Source organism: Lissotriton helveticus, chromosome 11, assembly GCF_964261635.1.
Source record: "Lissotriton helveticus chromosome 11, aLisHel1.1, whole genome shotgun sequence".
Classification (NCBI taxonomy): domain Eukaryota; kingdom Metazoa; phylum Chordata; class Amphibia; order Caudata; family Salamandridae; genus Lissotriton; species Lissotriton helveticus.
The window spans coordinates 535,060,056-535,079,067 of NC_136072.1; the positions used below are offsets into that span (position 1 = coordinate 535,060,056).

Below are 19,012 nucleotides of genomic sequence, written 5' to 3' on the forward strand. Positions count from 1 at the left end.
TACTCATCAGCAACCCCAGTTTGGACCCCTCATGAGAACAGTCCAGTCCAAACTGCCAGGCCATCCCTGGACCGTAAACAAGCATCCTGGGACTGGTTTCAGGGTAACACCCCTCATCAGCCAGGCTAGCTTGAATCCCGTGTAACAGTGAGCACGGGACCCATGTGTGGGCATACCCTTTCCACTTAGGGGGACTGTAGCCACACAGAGATATGATGGACAGAATGTTGAACATTGTCAAACATTCACCCCCAGTCACAGATCTGGGTTAAAAACACATTTTTTTTGCTCGCCACCCCAGTTTGGACCCGGTCATATGCAAATCATTCTTGACCCTGCTCCTCATGGGACTGGTCCAGGCTGAACTGCCCGAATTTGTTTGCGGTGCACATGTCGTGCATGTCTATAACTGTAGATGACCAGTTCATGTTTCTGGGGCTCACATCCAGGACATGTCTTTGGTTCCGGATGCCCGCGGCATGTCTACAGGGAGCGTGTTCCAAGACACTTCTTTGGGTATATATTTCTGGCCATATCTTCAGGGTGCATGTTCCAATACATGTTTTTGGGGTGCTCGTGTCGAGAGTATGCCTTCAGGGTGCATGTTCCAGGATATGTCTTCGGGGTACACACATCCGGGGTATGCCTTAAGGGCATTTGTTCCAAGGTATGTCTTTAGGTTCTGAGTCTCCGAAGCATGTCTTCATGGTGCATGTTCCAAGACATGTCTTTGGGGTGCTTGTGTCCTGGGACTGTCTTCAGGTAGCATGTTCCAAGAAATAACTTTGGGATACAGGTGTCAGTGGCATGTGTCCTGAGTACAAGCTCCAAGACAAGTTTCCAGGGTCTGGGTGTCCGGGCTATGTTTTTAGGAAGCATGTTCCAAGACATGTCTTTGGGGGGCGCAAATGTCTGGGGCATGTCTTCAGGGTGCATGCTGTAAGAAAAGTCTTTGGAGTGCACATATCTGGGCATGTCTTCAGGGTGCATTTCCTAAGACATACTTATGTGGTCTGGGAGTTTGGAATATGTCACCAGGAAGTATGTGCCAAGACATGTTTTTGGGGTGCTCTTGTCCAGGGCATGTTTTCAGGGAGCATGTTCCAAGCATGCTTTTGGTGTACTCGTTTCCAGGGCATGTCTTTGGGGTCTAGGTGTTTGGGGCATGTGTTCAGGATCATGTACCAAGACATGTACTTGGGGTGCGTGTCACCAAGGCATGTCTTCACGGTGTATGTTCTAGAGCATGCCGTTAGCGTGCGCCTGCCCTAGGCATGTCTTCAGGGTGCATGTTCCAGGACATGCCGTTAGGGTGCCCAAGGCGTGTTTGCCTTTCGTGGGGCACCTGACCAAGGCAAGTCTACAGGCTACTTGTCCAAAAGATGTCTTTTGAGTGAATGTTCATATCATGCGTCTGGAGACCCCATTTGTAGTATGAGACTCCATCTACAGCCCTCTGAGATTACATGAATCCGTGCAAGCTGCAGGTTCTGAGTGTCTGGGGCATGTCTTCATGGTGCATGTTCCAAGACAGGTCTTCCGGATGCTTGTGCCCTGAGATTGTCTTCAGGAAGCATGTTCTTAGAAATAACTTTGGGATACGGGTCTCAGTGGCATGTGTTCTGAGTGCATGTTCCAAGACATGTTTCCAGTGTCTGGGTGTCCGGGGTATGTTTTTAGGGAGCATGTTCCAAGACATGTCTTTGGGGGGCGCAAATATCTGGGGCGTGTCTTCAGGATGCATGCTGTAAGAAAAGTCTTTGGAGTGCACATATCTGGGGCATATCTTCAGGGTGCATGTCCTAAGACATACTTATGTAGTCTGGGAGTTCAGGACATGTCACCAGGAAGTATGTGCCAAGACATGTTTTTGGGGTGCTCTTGTCCAAGGCATGTTTTCAGGGAGCATGTTCCAAGCATGTTTTTGGTGTACTCGTTTCCAGGGCATGTCTTTGGGGTCTGTGTGTCTGGGGCATGTCTTCAGGATCATGTGCCAAGACATGTCCTTGGGGTGCGTGTCGCCAAGGCATGTCATCAGGGTGCATGTTCCAGGGCATGCCGTTAGCGTGCGCCTGCCCTTGGCATGTCTTCAGGGTGCATGTCCCGGGACATGCCGTTAGGGTGAGCCTGCCCAAGGCGTGTTTGCCTTTCGTGGGGCACCTGACCAAGGCAAGTCTACAGGCTACTTGTCCAAAAGATGTCTTTTGAGTGAATGTTCATATCATGCGTCTGGAGACCCCATTTGTTGTATGAGACTCCATCTACAGCCCTCTGAGATTACATGAATCCGTGCAAGCTGCAGGTTCCGAGTGTCTGGGGCATGTCTTCATGGTGCATGTTCCAAGACATGTCTTCGGGGTGCTTGTGTCCTGGGACTGTCTTCAGGAAGCATGTTCTTAGAAATAACTTTGGGATACGGGTCTCAGTGGCATGTGTTCTGAGTGCATGTTCCAAGACATGTTTCCAGTGTCTGGGTGTCCGGGGTATGTTTTTAGGGAGCATGTTCCAAGACATGTCTTTGGGGGGCGCAAATATCTGGGGCGTGTCTTCAGGATGCATGCTGTAAGAAAAGTCTTTGGAGTGCACATATCTGGGGCATATCTTCAGGGTGCATGTCCTAAGACATACTTATGTAGTCTGGGAGTTCAGGACATGTCACCAGGAAGTATGTGCCAAGACATGTTTTTGGGGTGCTCTTGTCCAAGGCATGTTTTCAGGGAGCATGTTCCAAGCATGTTTTTGGTGTACTCGTTTCCAGGGCATGTCTTTGGGGTCTGGGTGTCTGGGGCATGTCTTCAGGATCATGTGCCAAGACATGTCCTTGGGGTGCATGTCGCCAAGGCATGTCTTCAGGGTGCATGTTCCAGGGCATGCCGTTAGCGTGCGCCTGCCCTTGGCATGTCTTCAGGGTGCATGTCCCGGGACATGCCGTTAGGGTTAGCCTGCCCAAGGCGTGTTTGCCTTTCGTGGGGCACCTGACCAAGGCAAGTCTACAGGCTACTTGTCCAAAAGATGTCTTTTGAGTGAATGTTCATATCATGCGTCTGGAGACCCCATTTGTAGTGTGAGACTCCATCTACAGCCCTCTGAGATTACATGAATCCGTGCAAGCTGCAGGTTCCGAGTGTCTGGGGCATGTCTTCATGGTGCATGTTCCAAGACATGTCTTCGGGGTGCTTGTGTCCTGGGACTGTCTTCAGGAAGCATGTTCTTAGAAATAACTTTGGGATACGGGTCTCAGTGGCATGTGTTCTGAGTGCATGTTCCAAGACATGTTCCCAGTGTCTGGGTGTCCGGGGTATGTTTTTAGGGAGCATGTTCCAAGACATGTCTTTGGGGCGCAAATATCTGGGGCGTGTCTTCAGGATGCATGCTGTAAGAAAAGTCTTTGGAGTGCACATATCTGGGGCATATCTTCAGGGTGCATGTCCTAAGACATACTTATGTAGTCTGGGAGTTCAGGACATGTCACCAGGAAGTATGTGCCAAGACATGTTTTTGGGGTGCTCTTGTCCAAGGCATGTTTTCAGGGAGCATGTTCCAAGCATGTTTTTGGTGTACTCGTTTCCAGGGCATGTCTTTGGGGTCTGTGTGTCTGGGGCATGTCTTCAGGATCATGTGCCAAGACATGTCCTTGGGGTGCGTGTCGCCAAGGCATGTCTTCAGGGTGCATGTTCCAGGGCATGCCGTTAGCGTGCGCCTGCCCTTGGCATGTCTTCAGGGTGCATGTCCCGGGACATGCCGTTAGGGTTAGCCTGCCCAAGGCGTGTTTGCCTTTCGTGGGGCACCTGACCAAGGCAAGTCTACAGGCTACTTGTCCAAAAGATGTCTTTTGAGTGAATGTTCATATCATGCGTCTGGAGACCCTATTTGTAGTGTGAGACTCCATCTACAGCCCTCTGAGATTACATGAATCCGTGCAAGCTGCAGGTTCCGAGTGTCTGGGGCATGTCTTCATGGTGCATGTTCCAAGACATGTCTTCGGGGTGCTTGTGTCCTGGGACTGTCTTCAGGAAGCATGTTCTTAGAAATAACTATGGGATACGGGTCTCAGTGGCATGTGTTCTGAGTGCATGTTCCAAGACATGTTCCCAGTGTCTGGGTGTCCGGGGTATGTTTTTAGGGAGCATGTTCCAAGACATGTCTTTGGGGCGCAAATATCTGGGGCGTGTCTTCAGGATGCATGCTGTAAGAAAAGTCTTTGGAGTGCACATATCTGGGGCATATCTTCAGGGTGCATGTCCTAAGACATACTTATGTAGTCTGGGAGTTCAGGACATGTCACCAGGAAGTATGTGCCAAGACATGTTTTTGGGGTGCTCTTGTCCAAGGCATGTTTTCAGGGAGCATGTTCCAAGCATGTTTTTGGTGTACTCGTTTCCAGGGCATGTCTTTGGGGTCTGGGTGTCTGGGGTATGTCTTCAGGATCATGTGCCAAGACATGTCCTTGGGGTGCATGTCGCCAAGGCATGTCTTCAGGGTGCATGTTCCAGGGCATGCCGTTAGCGTGCGCCTGCCCTAGGCATGTCTTCAGGGTGCATGTTCCAGGACATGCCATTAGGGTGCGCCTGCCCAAGGCGTGTTTACCTTTCGTGGTGCACCTGCCCAAGGCATGTTTACAGTCTACTTGTCCTAAAGATGTCTTTTGAGTGAAGGTCCATATCATGCGTCTGGAGACCCCATTTGTAGTATGAGACTCCATCTACAGCCCTCTGAGATTACATGAATCTGTACAAGCTGCAGGTTCCGAGTGTCTGGGGCATGTCTTCATGGTGCATGTTCCAAGATATGTCTTTGGAGTGATTGTGCCCTGGGACTGTCTTCAGGAAGCATGTTCCAAGAAATAACTTTGGGATATGGGTGTCCGTGGCATGTCTTCAGCGAGCATTTTCCAAGCAAGACATGTCTTTGGGGTGCAAATGTCTGGGGCATGTCTTCAGGATGCATGTTCTAAGAGATGTGTTTGGGGTGTACATATCTGGGGCATGTCTTTAGGGTGCATGTCCTAAGACATGCCTATGAAGTCTGGGTATTTGGGACATGTCACCAGGAAGTATGTACCAAGACATGTTTTGGTGTGCTCTCGTACAGAGCATGTTTTTAGGGAGCATGTTCCAAGGCATGTCTTTGGGGTGCAAATGTCTCGGGTATGTCTTCAGGGTGCATGCTCTAAGAGATGTGTTTGGAGTGTACATATCTGGGGCATGTCTTCAGGGTGCATGTCCTCAGACATGCCTATGGGGTCTGGGTGTTCGGAACATGTCACCAGGAAGTATGTGCCAAGACATGTTTTTGATGTGCTCTCATTCAGGGCATGTTTTCAGGGAGCATGTTCCAAGACATGTTTTTGGTGTACTCGTTTCCAGGGCATGTCTTTGGGGTCTGGGTGTTTTGGGCATGCGTTCAGAGATCGTGTGACATGGCATATCCTTGGGGTGCGCGTCGCCAAGGCATGTCATCAGGGTGCATGTTCCAGGGCATGCCATTAGCGTGTGCCTGCCCAAGGCATGTCATCAGGGTGCATTTTTCAGGACATGCAGTTAGGGTGTGCCTGCCCAAGGCATGTCTACAAGCTGCATGTTCCCATGTATGCCTTTAGGGTGCGCATTTCATGTCTAAAAAAGTGCACAAAAAAGCATTGTGAACAACCACTCGCGTTCTGTTTTTCTTGTGCGTTCGTGACAAATTTTTATTGAGAATGTGCTTTTAACGTGAACAGTGCGTAATTACGTGAAGTGGCATAAGGCGTAATTTGGGGGATTTTGTGTAACAAGTGTAATGCAAAATTCCTAAAATTAACTGAATTTCACTACTGTAATTTAAATTTCTGCCAGGCCCAATGACATTAGAATTGTGCATATTTTTCACTGACATACATTTCCCCCCATATAGGTTTCAGCACGAGTAATCTGAGCAGGGAAAACATTACACTATTCCGAGTTTTGAATCTCTGAACGTGATGGGAATTACAGCATTATCCCTCATTCTGACTTGTGGAACTTGGAACGGGGAAGTAAAACCGCACCATGTGATATTAATATGTTCCTGGGCAGTTCACCGCACCCACATCTGTTCACCTTGGCAAGTAGGCAAAAGTGTTTGGGAGCCAGGTCTTTCAGAAGCTGCAGCTGTTGATGCTGTCCTGGCAGATTAAGTGCCTACACAGTGTGGGAGACCTTGTTAAACCTCAAACATATATGAGGCAATGTGTCCATAGACAGCCCCCAAATACAAGTTCAATAAACATAATTTCAAGGAAATAAGTCCTTAAGAGTTAGAAATAAAATTAAAACCATAAAGGTTTATTAAAATAATTCAGGTGCAATACAGAAGGCAAAAACTAGCTGGTCAATAATTCAGTATAGGGAATTAGCATTAGGCTCAATCAAATGCAAGAGTAAAATTACATGAAGTCAAAGCAATAAACACACCACCAATAAACTAAGGGGCAGATTTACAAGCCCCTTGCAACACTTTTGCCCCGCTCTTGCATCACTTTTTGTGACGCAGCGGCGGCCTAAACAATGCGCCACATTGCAGCCCATTTACAACTTGACGCATTTAGAGAGATGTGTCACCTTGTAAAGCCCTGCGCCACATTATACCTGCGTCAGGTATAATGTGTGCTGAGTGGGCGTTCCCACACGGGAAAGCTTCTTAGAAGTGACACAGTGAAATCTACATGATTTTACTGAGCCACTTCTAAGACGCCCCTGCGTCAAAGCCCTTTGCCTGCTTGGAGCAGGCATAAGGAGTGACACAGTGTATTAGGAATAGACCTCCCCATGCATTTCTGGAGTTGCGTCGTGCTTGCGACACGACTCCAGCAATGCGTGACTTTGCGCCTACAGATTCGTCAACATTCGTGATGCATCTGTCAATTCATGCGCCATGGTGCGCCGAATTGTAAATACGGCGCATCCATGATAGCGCAAGGGTTTCGCACGCAGGCAAAGGGAAACTGATGCATCTATACAGATGCGTTTGTTTCTTGTAAACAAGCCCCTAAATTCAAAGCAATAAACAAACCAACAAAGGTTCTGCCTCCAAAGTTGAGGAGTCAGAAGACTGGCTCCCCTCCAGAAACACATCATTTTATACCCTATTTTACAATGGAAGTCAACAGAAATTGCTCACTCAGCATGGTGTGAGCAAAAGTGTCAATCAATTAGGAAATCACATTACAGAATTAAACAAAACCATCTAATGCTACCATTCTAGCACTAGCCCCTAACTTGAATATCAGAGTGCCCCATTCCAACCTAATGTCTTTGGATGGATACAAACTAGTTACAAAGAATGGAAGGTATGCAAGTAAATGGCTACTGGCAGGAAGAACCTTGACTGTTGCAAAGGCCTCCCCTGTGGGTGAGTTTGAGTAGTGCATTCCAAAACAAAACATTATGAGTGGGTGTTGTGAATAGTAGAACGAAAACAAACATTATGGCTGTAACATAATAAAATAAAGTCAAGGCCTATTGATGTCAAGCATATATAGTTCTATCAAGTGCAGCAGTTTGGTTTTAGTGCAAAAATGCACATAAGGGTTAGCCCACATTTTATTTAACCAAAATGAGCGCTCACACAGCTGACAGTCACAGGTGACCACGGTTCCTTGAATGACAGTCTTGACAACCTACACAGCCCAAATTCATCATATCCCCTAAGGCTCCCCAAACTATTGTGCTTCTAAAAGATGTTAGAAGAGCTGCATAGCCGTCAGCCTGCTACAAAAGGAGTTTTATGTTTACAAAAGTGTTTTTTAAGAGGTCTAAGTTCCTCTCTTTCTACACAAGTACTTCAGCAGCCTGGAAAGGAGACAAGCAGTACTTAATATGAGCCGGTGGTTTCCGGTGTTCAGCACTGGCACTTACTCATCAACACCGGCACTTTTCATGAGCACCAGTTAAGGACACATTTGTTTATGGTAGGCACGGGGAGATGAAGTAATTTGCCCAGAATCACAGGATGTTGAGCCGACACCGAGACTAAAACCTGGTTCCCCGGCTCCGAAGCCGGCAGGTCTGGCCATTATGCCACATCGTCTTCCCACTTTCGTGTAGTTGGTTCTGTTGTAGGCGGTGCTAACAGAAGAAATGGTCTGGTGAGAGCTGCCTCCTGATGAGAGACCAGGCACTTATTTTGTTTACCACTGGAGACAAGTGCTTACTTTGTAAAAAATAAAAAAGTATAAGTGCAAGGGCCCAAACATTTCCTTAAGAGGCCCTTGCCCAGTTCTGTCACTTTGACTGAGCACTTTCATAACTTGGCACCGCCCTTACGGACCACTTGCAAGCTGGGTTGAGAGCAAGCTCAACTTATTTAAAGGGGATTTTGGGGGGGGAGGGCTCCTTAAGGATATTTTGAAAACATGGTTTCAGCGCTATATAAAACTTTTGTGGTGCCCCGGGGCACTCATACCCTGGGAGTGGGTGCCACTGTCTCTGCTGCACTAATGATAGCTATACCACTAATTCTGTCCATTATGGTATGCACTGCCTCTCTGAACTCATGCATTCAGTCAGTGCCCATGCCTTTATTTTTTATTTAGTGCTAAGTAACTGTGGGTCTCCCAACTTAAGCACTTCAGGTGACCTGGCAATGGAAGCCTTGGGGTGTACACCTCAAGGGGATTTATACCTTGGGGTGTTTATACCTTGGGAATGTTTTGGAGGTGCATATGTCCAGGGGTGTCTTGGAATGTTCATGTCCAGGGGACCCTCTTTGGCTACACACCTACATATATACTCTTTGGCGTGTGCGTTCCATAAGACGGCACGGGGGTGCACATGTCCAGGGGATGTCTCTGGGGTGCACATGTCTAGGGGACGTTCTTTGACTGCACATTTCCATGTATCCTCTTTGGTGTGCACGTTCCATGGGATGTCGCTGGGGTGTAAATGCCCAGGGGATGTCATTGGGGTGCACATGTCCAGGGGATGTTGTTGGGGCACACGTGTCCTCGGTTGTATATGTCCACAGCATGTCTTCGAGGTGCTTGGCTGGAACCTTCCCCTTTGAATGCGCAGTAAAGTATCATTTAATTGATTCATATGTATGCCACCATGCTGCGAAGGGCACTCAGGTACACATGCCCAAGATAGATGAGACAGAGGCAGGCTCCGGAGGTCTAAAGGGCAAGCTGGCAGTGCCAGAAGGGCTTGTCTGGCATGACCGTATGTGGGTCGGTTTTCTGGCTGTTTGTGTGCCTGTTTTATGTGCTGGTGGTCTGGTTTTGTTTGGTGATGTCTCTGATATTACCGCAAACATTGCGTGCAGCAAGCACAAATGCATGCAGTCTTCCATAATTTACAAAACAACACTACAACGTTTCTTTACATGTTAAAATCTTCCTTGCTTTGCATATGTAAAACCAAAGGGGATGAGGGACGGAGTGTTGAACATTGCAAGCACTCACCCCCAGTCAACGGATCTGGGTTTAATCCATCATCATTCTTTAGCTCACTCCGCCACCCCAGTTCAGACATGGCCATATGCAAATCAATCTGACCCTGTGCCTCATGGGAACAGTCCAGCACGAACTGCCAAGCCATGTCTTCCCTGGACCAGAAACAAGCATCCTGGGACCGGTTTCTGGCTAATCAGCCATCATCAGCCAGGCTAGCTTGAATCCAGTGGCAAGGGACCCACGTCTGGGCATACCCTGCCAACTTAGGGCAAACAAAGAAAAACCAAAGGGGATGATGGACTGAGTGTTGCATATGTAGGCCACTTTTTGTAGCTGTCTGATTCGCTAATGGGGGCCACTTTTATTTTGTTGCCCGGGTCTATTTTCTGACGCAGTCCGATCCTGGACAGAGGGTAGATTCTAAAATAAAGGAGTTAGAGGCATCCAACTCAGATTAACCGCAAAGTCTTTTATCGTCAATGGGATCTCAGGCATGCCTCAACTGCTGCAAGAGCTGTAACACTGAAAAAGAATTTAAGAAAAGGCAATCATTGGCCAGGAGAGGGAAGGAGAGAAATTGACACCAGCAGGGGCATGAGTGTAGTGCCCAAAAAGGGAAGATGAACTAGTGCCAAATGGGTGTTGTCTGAATCTGGCCCTAAGAGGCAGATGGAGACCTAACAAACAAGTAATTTCAGTATCTTCACCCACTGTATATAATGTGTAGGTAGGTGTGCATGGCTGTATAATTATTGCACAATTATACTGCATTTATATACAAATACTTAACGTTTATGTTTACGTACAAGTGTACATGTGTAAAAACCAACAAACCAATACTTTAACCTTTTTTTGTTTACTTATTATACACTTCTTTCTAGTTTAAATATAGTTCATTTTACCCATAAACACACAAAGACTTCTTTATAGAGTCCCATAAATTCTAAGCTTTAGATTACCAATAAAATTCATTTCCATAGGTCAGTCCAACAGAAATAAAATCAGCAGAAAAATAAATTTAATAAGAAACTTGTATTTCTGTTTAAACTAAAATTAACTCGCCAATGAAGTTTAAAACAGAGCATTTTAGGAACTTGCAGGAACATATTGTTGTTTACATTTTCTATACTAGCCCCTTCAATTAGTGACTATACATACAGTGCTCTATCTCTATTCCCACTATAAGAAGTAAATGGATGTAAAGGGCAGGTTCGGCATCCTTCTCGCATAACCAGCAATGTTCTATTCTCAAATGGCGATTGCGACCACTCACTTCTGCTGCAAATATTAGCACCCAAAGAAACATTTTGTGTACTTCCAATATATTGAAATAATAGAAATCCTGTAGAGTGGTGCTTAATTTCTGCCTGTGGTTGCTGGCGGGAGTCACAGGAAATCATTTTTGGGGACCTGGACTTATTTTTCATCATCAGGCTTTGACGAAGAGCAACAGAAAGGAGGTAGTGGGTGGAGGTAAGACGAAAAGAAAGATCGAAAAACTGACAAAAGGAGGAAAAATATGAAAAAGAACAAGGAAAATTGAGATAAAGAGACAGGAAGAATAGGGTGGTGTAAAAAAAAGATGCATGAGGTGGAATCAAAACTATGCAGCATGGGTATTCTTTGGCCCCCTGAATATTAATGCACCTGCGGCTGGATCCTAAGGAAAACATTGGGTCCAGACCATCAGACCATGGCATCTCATATAGCAGCGGCAGCAGGACTTCAACTTCACAGGACTGAGATCTGTTCACCAACACACATTTTTGTAGACTTCAACATAGATTTAAACTGATGACTGTTGACATCTGTATGAAAATGAAAACATGTTCTGTTATCTCGAGAATGCTACCTCCTGTAGTTAGATACCTTTGCTGAAAATATTGTAATGATGATCTCAAAACACAAATATCTAATCCTCAATATCATTTACAAAAGTATCTCCCTAAATAGAGTTGATAAAAGAAAATCTACTTAGTTAACTCTCCCATCTAGAATCATCGCAGACATGGGGATGGTTTGGTACGTGACAGCCATTTTGTCTCCTTCGACTGTCCCTCTCTGCAGGCTGGACGCTCCTACTCGGTGAGTGTGGCCGGCCCTTGATGCCGCGCTGTTGTGATCCCATCCTGATCAATAGCTCTGCCTACATGACTTGATTAGGATCTTAATATCATCCTTTTAGATGCAGTTATTGCGGGACTCTTTTAGAATTAATTCTTATGTCAGCCTCATTGCCCTTCGCCCTCCAACCCTCTGTACACCGTTTCCCTGGGTTTATTTTACCGCTGCATTACCATTGTCTTTTTATATATTAAACATATCTGGCCAATTATTTGCTGTTGTTTTTGTATTCCACCCTTTCCTATTTATTTGTTTGACGCATATGTACCTATGGTAACCTTCATGTCCACCTCTATGTAAAGCGCTCTGATACCTCCGGATCTACCCAGCGATATATAAAACTCTGCAAATAAACAAATAAATACTCCCAATGAGGTGATAGTTTTGTAAACTTTAGTTAGGGCTCAATACTAATATTAGACATTATTCCTGTATATGATATTCTGACATACAATCCTGCCTGCTCCTGGTTGAGGTGCCCCAGGGTGGCAGTTCTTGGTAAGATACTGACACACACACAAGCTTCACCTCCACCCATCTCTGAAATCTTTGCAGAATGTCAGGTGGACTACCACCTGACAATTTGTATCTGACCCAAATATGGACCCTTAAGATAGGGACTAAACCCAGTTTGGTGGATGCTGAAGATTTATTGCCATCAGACAGAAACCATTTGAAGAAACCGCCTCTTCTCTGCTGCTCCACAAGCACCGCCAATAACATAGTAAGCACTGACAGAGGGAACTGTCTGGTCCACTATTGTCTACATCTTCTCCAGATCAGGGGCTTTCACCCAGCAGTAGAAGATTTTGCAGGAGCTACTGAGGAGAATGACTGAACCAGTAGAGTGGGTACTTTGCTTCAGGCCGCTGACGATTTGCCCTCTCACTGGTTGCCCTGGACCAAAAGAAAGAAGAGTTGGAGCAGATACAGTAAATGTAAATTGATATTTGTATAGCGCACTACTCACCCGCAAGGGTCTCAAGGCGCTTGTACGAATACCGCTGTGGAACCCATCCTGGCTTTCCCTGTGAGGTGTCCACTCCTGGGCACCCCCAAGGTGGAGGCCAGGCATCCTTAGCGTTGTGGGGGCCATTGTGGAGATTAAGTAAGCCATTGCCCAGAGTTGCAGAGTGGGACTCCATGATTGGAATAGGCACCGAGGCGAGAATTATCAGGTCCGTGGAACTTTTGAGCCCAAGACCCGCCGAGGCGGGGAATTGAACCCTGGTCCCGGGCTAGACCTCTGCATCAGGGTCTGCCGCTCTAACCATTGAGCCACACTTCTCCACATACAGTGAAACATACTATCATCGCTGAATCCCTAAAAGCCTTTAAGGGACCAAACAAACTTTCCAATGCTTTCAGCAGCCTGAGAGGAGGAAACCCTTTCTTCTGCATTATTGCTCTGTGAGCCTGGAATATTCCCACGCCTGATGGCAAGCAGAGCGCCCTATGGAGAGAACATAAGAAAGTGGAAAGGCTTGTCTTCCCTTGTGTCTTGGCCAGACGAATGCCCTTATAAAGGTTTTCGGAAGTTTTCATAGTAAAAGTTAATTCTTTAATGGATGGTGTGACTCGTTAGGCCTTTTATCTCGGTCCTGGAACAGTTAGTGGTTACAGAGCGGTGTCCATGATGACTACATTAATTTACATCTGGGAGTCACAGACCAGGCATCGCATGATATTCACTCAGTTCTGCATGGATGGTGGGATGAGCAGTCAAGACTTACTGCAGGATGTGGTAGAGTGTTGGAACTCAGATACTGTATGATATAAGCAATTACAAACAATAAATTCAATGTTCACTGAGGGCTATTTGTTTCAAAGAGAATAGTTCTTTAAATTGAGCATAGGAAAGTAGAGCAGTTAAAATTAGTGGTTCTGTGACCTACTCTGGTCAAGATACAACCACAAACCCAAGTCTGTTATTATGTGGTGCATCAATTCATTTAAAATTACATGGTGCTCTGTGGCCAGTGTGAACCCATAGGGTAAAGTTCCAAGTATTCTCGGCTATCTTTGCAAACTCTCGGGACTCACATTTTTCACAATGGCAACATTTTTAAATTCTGTAGAGGACATCCTTAAACCCAAAGGGCTTTAGGGATGATTTAAAGAGTTTTGAAATAAAGGCAACTGGCCTCTGTGAATGACACAGTATACTAAAACCCGCAAATTTTGGGCTTGTTTTGGGGTGGATAAATCGCTCAAAGTGGGGATAGCACAGGGCAGATCTGTGTGAAGCAGTCTCGCCATATATGCACTTCTGGAAGGTTATTAGCAGGTGCTCAGCCTCATGCAAGGCAGATGTCTTCAGCGTGCTGCTTGATTGCAAGGTCCCTGATCTTCTAGGCAGCTAATTTTTCTAAAATGGCCTTCCACCATTCTGGCTGATAACACATTCAACCGTCAAGGAGATACCACATTTCACTAAGTGGCACAGCTGGTAGTTCAAGTGACAGGCTTAAAGGCCATGATAAATCTCTTTTCTCTAGCAGTAGCACATCTGGAAAGTGAAAAAAGACATACAGGCAAACCAAGTAGGGCCTTCCCATCATCTTTGTCCTGTCACCTTCACCTCTTGGCTTTTGGTAGAGCCTAAAGTGTTTTGGCCAGCTGTGGCATGACCTCCTTGCCACAGTGCAGTCCCTTCTGTTTAGTAATTCCACTTGCGTGGCCTTGCGTCCATTTTTTTTTGCGTGTGGAGTTTTATATAGCGCGAAGTAGACCTGAACGTATCAGAGCGCTTTACTTGAGCACCAGTTAAGTTACAGACAAACACATTCATTTTTGTTAGGCACTGTAGATTAAGTGATTTGCCCAGAGTCACAGAAAGTTGAGCATTCCTGCCAAGACTCAAACTCAGGGGCATATTATCAAGGGGGTTTATCTATGCTTTTTTGGCTTTAAAAGCCAAGAAAGCGGAGATAAAATTATCTCCCTATTACCTAGCTGTCGCTAACACCAGTTAGCGACAGCTAGTAGGAGATAGCAACCATCTTGGGCCCCGCTTTGCTTGTCAGTGAAATTTATCACTAATGACATGCAAAGTGGGCGTAGGCGTGCCAAGATGTTAGCGACTGGAAACAGTCGCTAACATCGCTATCTCCTATTACCAACTTTTGGAGATATTCGCGCTAAGCGCGAATATCTCCAAAAGCTAACACCAAAAGCTCCAAAAGCTAACACCTGCCCCTGAGCAGTTCTTAGCCATGTTATCCAATGGTAGGTGGATAACATGGCTAAGAGCATTAGCTCGGTAATGCATGAATATGCCCCTTAGTTCCCCAGCACCGAGGTCGACCGTCATGTTTGTGTGCTGCTTGTACGCATTGCACCTTAGTTAACTTTATATATATATATATATATATATAGAGAGAGAGAGAGAGAGAGAGAGATATTGAAATGTAACCCAAGCCAACAAAAAATAAAGTTAAGTAGTATTTGACAACTGTCTAAATTATTTCTAAATGATTAAGAAAGCAAATGGAAGAATTCTGTTCATTATACAGAAATTAATTCTATTTCCATCTATCAGCTCTTGGCCCTTCCAGGACACCAAAACGGAAACAAATGGTCGGTACTATTTTTTTAAGAGACAGGTGGCAAACCCTAGATGTGCTGAAACACTCGGATGGACCGAGAGTGTTTAAACCTGCCGCCATTGCGCCCAGCCGCACCCCTTGTACCCACCTGCCCTTCTGATATAGAATTGCTCTCTGAGGCAGGGCCTGCCACAGACTCTGCCAGCACAAATCAATCCTTTCTTGTCTGCCAGCGGGGACTGCGGTCTCAGGTGGGGGGCAGGGAGTGAAAGAATGGAGCTTTTGTGAGGAAGAGGAGGGAACAGGGGGCCGCGGTGGAATCTTCCCTGCAGGGCTTTACGTTTCCATGGGATGTCGAGCGGAGGGAGGAGGGTGCGCCTGCGCGGGGGCAGCCTTGGGGGTTTGTTTTGTTTGATTCTATTGTTCCCCTAAAATAGTTCAGACGTGGTTCATTCAGAGGGTGGCAGAGCAAGGCAGGGGTGTCTGGGAATGGCGAGGGGGCGGGGGGTGTCGAGTCTGCAGGTTGCGGCAGGTGGGAGTGGGAGTGTTGTGGTCTGGGAAGGCGAGCCGGGTAGAAAAGAGCATGCATGCCCAGTGTGACCCTGGGCAAAACCACAGGAGCAGAGCCCTATATAGCAGAATGTAATGAGGGGGCGAGGAGATGAAATGGAGGCGTGGCGGCGGATAGAGGAGTGATACAGGCCCCGGGGGCAAAACGCAGAGTCTGTGAATTGATAATGAAGGGGGAGGAAAAGTTTCAAAAGGGACCTGAAACTCCATCTCCTAAACAAATACTTTCACGACCAACGTCAACTAACCTAGGGGCATATTACCAAGCTATAGCGATAATTATCGCTAAGCTTGGTTACCGGGCAAAATTATATCGCCGAGCTTTGCCTATTTTTATTGCTTAGGAGCCTTGATATTATCAAGATTTATCTCCTAAGCGATAAAAATCGGCCGAAATGCATGAATATCGCTGAAAAGTCAGCGATATTCATGCATTAGCGAGCAAATGCTCTTAGCCATGTTATCCACCTACCATTGGATAACATGGCTTAGAACTGCTCTGGGCAGGCGTTAGCTTTTGGAGATAATCGCGCGTAGCGCGATTATTTCCAAAAGTTGGTAATAGGGGATAGCGATGTTAGCGACTGTTTCCAGTCGCTAACATCTTGGCACGCTCACTTTGCATGTCATTAGCGATAATTATCGCTGACATGCAAAGTGGGCCCCTAAATGCCTGCTATCGCCTATTAGCTGTCGCTAACTGGTGTTAGCGACAGCTAGGTAATAGGGCTATAAAATTATCGCCGCTTTAGCGGAAAAAATTGCCGCTAAAGCGGCGATAAGGCCCTTGGTAATATGCCCCCTAGTCTTCTTTATCCGAGTTGTCTCCTCTCTCCCTGTACATTCAAGGATAGTGGGTGACCGGACTATGTCATTCTCGCCTTTTCTTTCATTTCTCTCTCCCCGTCCGCTGCGCTGCATATTTATTTCCCATGCTGTACTTTTTCTGTGGTTTGCTTCCTTACTGCCAGCCTACTATGTAATGTAATGTCCTTCTGCTGTTTACTGTGTGTATGTAAAGCGCTCTGATACTTACGGGTCAAGTTAGCGCTATATAAAACTTTAAAAATAAAATTAATAAAATAAAATGACAGGAGGGCGTGAAGGCACTGGGAGGTCTGGGGGGTAAAAGGAGGGAATTTCAAGGAGATGGGAACAGAAGAGACCCCTGTGTGGGCAGGAGGAGTGCAGAGCCACAAGAGTAAATGTAAAGACTCTATAGTGCAGTACAGGATACTCCATCATCCGGACCAGACAGACAAGTGTTGCCAAAGTCCATGGAATACATTGAAACCCCCTAATTCTCAGGCAGTGGCCATTTCAGTCCCTCGGCGAAGCCAAGGCCAAGCCCTGAATTTGCAGGAAGTTTTTAATGACTGGCCATGACCCTACAACCTACCATACCCAAACCACCCAGGAAATAGAGATATATGGATGTTTCTGGGCTTGTCATATCTGTATGTATGTCATTGAGGAAAAGAAAAAAGTGATGGGTGAATTGCTTGACGTAATCTCAGCCACTGGTAATTACCTCTGGTCAACGGAGCCAGTCACTGTTTTGCACCCAAGCCTCCTCAGACAGGAACCCGCTATGGGCAAATCATCGTCAGTCCTGTCGCAGTAGGAACAGTCCAACCTGAGGTGACCAGACAGATCCCCACTGAACAGAAACACAAACAATCCTGTATCAGTTCCTGACTATTTGGGCCTCTTCAGTAGGGCACTGCTTGAGTCCCAGGTGTCAGCACGGGACCCATATCACGCCCTAACGGCTAGGGCGGTCAACCTCAAATCTGGAAAACCGGGTTCGAGTCTTGGCAAGGACGCGCAACATCCAATGATTCTGGGCAAATCACTTAATCTCCCCGTGCCTAACAAAAAAATGAATGTGTCCTCATGTAACGCAACTGGTGCTCGTGTAAAGAGCTCTGATACCCAATACCTTCGGGTCAAGTTCGCGCTATGTAAAACTCCATTTAAAAAAAAGAGAATGTTGTGTGCCTCAGCTCCTGTTGCCAAAAAGTGGTAGGTTTACCTGTTGATTCTAACTTTGAAGCCAGTTGTCATCTTTAGACCCTTTTAGTACATTTTGCGACTTGGCTGAACCTTGACACAAGAGACCCATACCCTCCAAAATTTAGATAATTTAAAGTAGGTTAATACACAGCTGGCAACCGTCACACTGTCATGTGTGACACTTTGATCCAGTCTGGGTTTTTGAGCCAACGGCAGGCTGCACCCTGGGATTTTTAAGCCCTTGTTTGTAATGTTAAACTCAGAGCTACGGATGTATGACGTTACAACGCATACTTTTACAACGCCTACCTTTACATCGCAGTTTTTACAACGCATGCTGTTACAACGCATAGCGCTAAGGGGTACTGGATAGTGAATAGTTTAATTTACTATTCCAACTCCAGTCCCCGTGGATAGTAGGGAAGGTGTTGGATAGTAAATTAAATCTATTCCCTATCCTAGAGCGCCCCCCAGCGCAATGCGTTGTAATGACATGCATTGTAGAAGTTGCGACGTAATGGTAGTGCGTTGTAAAAGTTGCGTTGTAAAGGATTTTCCCCCAGAGCTACAAGTCTCAGTCTGCAGAGTGCAGGTGGCTCACCGGTCTTGACTGGCTGAAGGTATCAAACATCACCTGAGGCCATTTCCCAACAAATTTAATGTGTATTTTAGATGACGTATCATATAATTTGTGAGCGCCATGCAATAGTAAATATGGAATACTTTTACCTTCCCGGGCATGAACATTTACAATAGATAGTGTCAGTGCTTGAAATGGAAACATAGAAGTACAGATACTTCCAACCTAGAGTAAGTTTGCTGCTAAGAAGTGCTGGTGCTCTCCCATTAAAAGTATTGCAACCCTGCTGAGAAGTGCGGCTACACCCCCGTACAAATGTATGTAAGAAGTGCAGTTACTCATTATCTGACAGCACCTGTCCATTTAGTGCCTGGGTAGTTGTGCTTTTAAAGTGTGAACAAATACTTCCATCTGCGCAATTGTATACTATTTGACAATTTACACCTGCCTACAAAAAAGGAGGTGCATTATCGTTGACGTCTTTCAACTTAAGCTGTGTTTATAGCCTACTTTTTGAATAACTTATGATGTTAAAGCTGATGTCTTTACTTCACCTTATGAGCTCCCTTTAAGCAACATATGTATGACAGTGGTCGGTAAAAGAGCAGAGGGAAGGAGGGCAAGAAGGGAGAAGAGGAGGAAAGAAAGTGAGGAAAGGAAAGAAGGTACGATGGGAGGTAGGATGGAGAGAGAAAGTAAAAGAGATGGTTGTGAGGGGGTGAGAAGGAAAGATGAGAGGTAATAAGGGACAAGGAAGAGGAGGCA

General features: G+C 46.1%; 1 protein-coding gene across 4 annotated transcripts in view; it reads left to right on the plus strand.

The window, feature by feature from the left end:
• PLAT (plasminogen activator, tissue type) overlaps positions 1 to 19,012 on the plus strand; it is a 135,915-nt gene that overhangs the window by 64,222 nt on the left and 52,681 nt on the right. The gene's annotated exons all lie outside the window — the stretch shown is intronic.